Below are 4,950 nucleotides of genomic sequence, written 5' to 3' on the forward strand. Positions count from 1 at the left end.
ATATTTATTAAATTCACTCAAGAGCGGGTGAAAGCGAAAATAAATACGCCTCTGCTTAACTGCAAACTCCTAAACAGAAGGGTTATATAGATCGTATGTACCGCTACGTGAAATAGGTGTGGTTGCGTGCGTAACACCTCGTAAGTGGGGATCGACAAGCTGGCGAGAACGGGAGCTTCACGATTGCCGAAAATCTCCGGGATCGACTGTCTGCGCCAACTCTCCAGAGCAGGAACTCGTTTTGGCGTTTGACTCTTTTTCGCACTTCGAATTTTCGACCGTAACCTATCTCAAGATAGCAGCTTACGATAACTTTTCTTTAGGTAAAGCCGCATATTTCAGAGTCGGTGGGAACAATGTTTTCTTATTCTTAGGAAATAAATTCCAGGGGGGAATTATTAATTATTTTAAATTTAATTACCAGAGGATGAAAACTATTATGGTTTCGCTTGAAACCATCACTCTTTGGGGATCGGTTCGCTTGGGCAGATATTAGTGGTAGCACATTGCGTTCTTTATTAACCCAACGTTGATTGGGAAATTTAAGAGGGATAATGCCAAGGCCTAAAGTGAATTGAGCTTTTGACGAGTGATTTGCATTCGAGCAATTTTGGGAAGTGACAGGAAGTAAATTAATTTTCTGTGATCAAAATATCTCTGGATTCTCAACCCGATTTTATTCGCGGCAAATATAGCACTAAGTTTTTCACAGAATTAAGCCTCATTTCTCAGGTGATTCTTAAATAAAGGTCCCATCTCTTTCACGGGGAGGGTAAGTAAAATAGCAAATAGGGTTTATAATCTGCATGAAATCCACAGTTCCTAATTCCAAGGGTAAATTTAAAATAGGAAAATAAATCAGTATTTAACAGGGTTTCAAATATTCGCAATGATTTCATTCTTACTTCCATGTGCTCACAGTTTCCGTAATTTAATTAGCGAACACTGAAAGATCGCAATAAAGACACTAGCCATGCTTATAAGTACAATAGTTGACACTGAATTAGAGGATAATTATATATCTAGAGAATTTTGTGTAGAAAATTATTTTAAAATCAAAAGTTTAAGATTGCAAAAAAGTCAAGTTCACTTTAACGTTAACTGGGAACCCCAAGTGGTTGATAAAGTCGCCTCTTTTATTGTCGCGGCTAATAAATTCATTCGTTTCAGGTTTGTCGTCCTTGAAGAATTGACACCGACGTGCATACTCAGCGCTAATTGCCTGGTAAGGACACATTAAACTGTCTAATAATCCAATTTCTTATGCATTAATTGCGTTAGAGGAGAAAGCGATATAGATATATAGATATATCTTGGGTTGTTCCAAGTTGTAAAGAAACTTTTAAACGTACGTAATCGTGATTCATCTTGATTAACCTTTGGAATTACTTCTGCAATCCTCACCCCTTCGAGATGAAGATCAGACGTTGCATTCTCCTCTTTTTTCTCTGAAATGAGAATTTCAATGCTACCGTCAGCTGTCTATTAGCGCTCAAAACTACTGGCGGCATACATTCCAATTGATTTTATTTTTTTACAAAGTAATACCTTTCAAACAGATAAATAGGGAGAGCGTCTTAAACGCTTTGGTGGCGGATACGTGTGCCTTAAAGTGACTCGTTTATCGTTTATTTGTAACTCATGTTTGTATAATAAAATCCGACCAGGTTTTTTTGAAATAAAATTTTTGTAACGCTAGATAAGTTTGCAAAATCGCTCTTTTTCTTTAGTATCAAATTGCGTACACTGTGATGATCCAATACTATTTTTTTTTTACGATTTAGATATTCGTCCGTTAATTTCACCTTTATTGTTTTCACTTTATCCTTTAATTAAAGAACATTTTCTTCAAAGTAAATTCTACTTTTCAATCTTTTTAATACATCAAACCCAATTATACACTCTTTATTCAATTTAGGAACAATACAAAAAACATAAGCAGCATCCCATTTCATCATTTTTAAATTTGCATATATTTGATGTTTTAATTTGATGGGGTTTGTCCGTGTAGCACCTACTATCTTGTGCCCACTAAAGGTAACAAGTCGCATTTTCTAAATGCTTCAATATTAGTTTCAAAAACTAGTTTCTGAAATACAGGTAACCTCGCTACCTCTATCAATTAATTCTTTCATATCTACATTTTGTATCGCGATTTACAAAATTGGGCATTTATCAAGGCCCTTATTATCTCATTATCTTCATTTTCTAGGAAAGCCCCGCGCATATTTAACAGAAGAAGATTTCCTAAATGGTTAGGTCTCGAATTTGCCTCCATCGTGCTGAATTTTACCAAATCGAGGCTCTAGCATTTCCCGAGTCCTCGTGACTGTTTATACAATCTCAATTATCTACCGTATTTTCTAAACAACAAGTACGCTTTATTCCATAATTATTTTGGGGAATTTCATTTGTCCCATGAGCTTTGCTTATATTTTTACTATAATTTTATGGTTCACTTTGACCATTACTAGAGATCACATTTTGTGGCTCATTATTTTCTCCCCTATTTATACAATTTTCTACTGTTCCACTCAAAGGTTTCGAGTTTCTGTTTCCTTGAGAATCATTATAAGAATTATTTCCATATAAATTATTAGGGCCATTAGACCACTGAACATTATTATTTTGATAATTACGAAGGAGATCAGTGAACCGGGGTGCTATCCTGCCCCACGGGACCTGGAAAAGGGGTAGGTGTTTGACCAACATTATTTGTGCGATCAGTCACAGGAGTGCCTTTCTGCCCCCACGGAACCTGGGAAAGAGGTATGGTGTTTGACCAACATTATTTCTGTAGCAAGTCACAGGGGTGCCTTACCGCCCCCACGGGACTTGGAAAATGGGTAGGGGTTTAAGCAATATTATTTCTGTGACTAGTTACAGGAGTTCTTTCCCACACCCACACGACCTAGAAAAGGGCTAGGGGTTTAACCAACATTATTTCTGTGACCTGTCGCCCTTCATGGGACCTGGAAAAGGTTTAAGTGTTCGAACAACATTATTCATGTGACCAGTCAGCGGGGTGCCTTTCCGCCACCCCCACGGGACCTGGAAGAGGAGTAACAGTTTTACCAACATTATTTCTGTGACCTGTTGCAGGAGTGCCTTCCCGACCTTCACGGGATCTGGAAAAGGGGTAGGGTTTTGAATAACATTATTTCTGTGACCAGTCGCAGGATTGCCTTCTTACCCCCACACGACCTGGAAAAGCGTTAGGGGTTTGACCAACATTAATTCTGTGACCTATCGCAGGGTTGCCTTCCCGCCTTTCACGGGACCTGGAAAAGGGTTAAGGGTTCGAACAACATTATTAATGTGACTAATCAGCATGGTGCCTCTTCTCCATCCAACGGGACCTGGAAAAGGGGTGACGGTTCCAACAAGATTATTCATGTGACTAGTCAGAGGGGTCCCTTTCCGCCTCCACTCGAACACGACCTGGAAAAGCTTTAGGGGTTTGAGCAACATTATTTCTGTGACCTTTCGCAGGGATGCCTTCCCGCCCTTCACGGGACCTGGAAAAGGATTAAGGGTTCGAACAACATTATTCATGTGACCAGTCAGCGGGGTGCCTTCCCGCCACCCCACGGGACCTGGAAAATGGGTAGGGTTTGGACCAACATTATTTCTGTGACATTTTGCAGGGGTGCCTTCCCGCCCTTCACGATACCTGGAAAAGGGCTGAGGGTTCGAACAACATTATTCATGTGACCATTCAGAGGGGTGCCTTTCCGCGCCCCTACGAGACCTGGGAAAGGCGCAGGGGTTTGACCAACATTATTTCTGTGACCAGTCCCTGGGGTGTCTTTCCGCTTCCTACGACAAGCTGGAAATGGGTAGGGGGAAATGATATGGATTTGACTTGCACTATTTCTGTAATTAGCCACAGAGGTGCTTAATTAATCTTGTCACCACTTAGTGCCTGTTGCCACGGTAATGCACATCCTACCTAAATTGTTGATTGTTAGATGCATCAATAATTGTATGGGAAACTATCACTTGCAGAAAAAATATTCGAAACTAAAAATATGTACCGCAATGGGAGCTACAACTTTTCTAAAGAACATTATCGAAATTTTGCATATTGGCTTAGATAAACGCAACTGTGACTTTTATGGGTTTTCATGGTTTCACCATGAAGATGGCCTAATCGCCAATTTTCACTATCAAATTTGTGATCAGCGGATCAAAGTACATAAGTATGCGGAGTTTAAATAAGATCAGGGAATTCAGCTATTCGGAATTCCAACCAAGTTTTTTCGAAACTACCTATTTTCTTCATTGAAATTTTTTTATTTTTTAATTTCGTTCTTATTTTTCATCATGCCAAGGAGTCACTTGTCCGAAACTTCGTGCGCCCGGTCGTTGCTAATAATGGCGAATCGGTGATGATATGGGGTGGCGTTTCGCCGACCTGGAGAACACCCCAAGTAATCATTTAGGGGCATTCAAATGGTAGACCCTGTATCGACGAAATTTCGATGCTGATTCTGCTGCTTAGAAGAGAAAAGCAAAATGCATTAATTTTCATGCAAAATAATACACCAGCTCACAGGGCCGTGACCAGTAGGTGGTTTTTTGAACAGCACAACATCACATTGCTCCAACATCCTGTAATGAGCCCCGACTTCAACCCAATCGAACACGTTTGGGACACGAAGGGTCGTCGTTTGCGACGAGAATATCCAAATTTAAAAACGTTGGATGCGTTGAAGTGCGCACTTCAGCAAATTTGGAACACAATTCCGCAACACCGTATTGCAAGATGCATGAGCATGGCACAACATTTAAGAGCAGTTATTTTGAGTTGGGGTGGCAACACGCGTTACTCAACAACCTACTTATTCATGAAGATTGCATACAAGCAGACGAACGGACAGACAGACATGCAGGCACACATACACACAGAAACACATTCAGCGCAAAAAACGCGCCCTTAAATTTCTT

General features: G+C 40.1%; 1 protein-coding gene across 1 annotated transcript in view; it reads left to right on the plus strand.

Moving 5' to 3' along the window:
- LOC117174603 (putative sodium-coupled neutral amino acid transporter 11) overlaps positions 1 to 4,950 on the plus strand; it is a 341,087-nt gene that overhangs the window by 247,132 nt on the left and 89,005 nt on the right. The window lies entirely within an intron of this gene.

Source organism: Belonocnema kinseyi, chromosome 6, assembly GCF_010883055.1.
Source record: "Belonocnema kinseyi isolate 2016_QV_RU_SX_M_011 chromosome 6, B_treatae_v1, whole genome shotgun sequence".
NCBI classification, from domain to species: Eukaryota; Metazoa; Arthropoda; class Insecta; order Hymenoptera; family Cynipidae; genus Belonocnema; species Belonocnema kinseyi.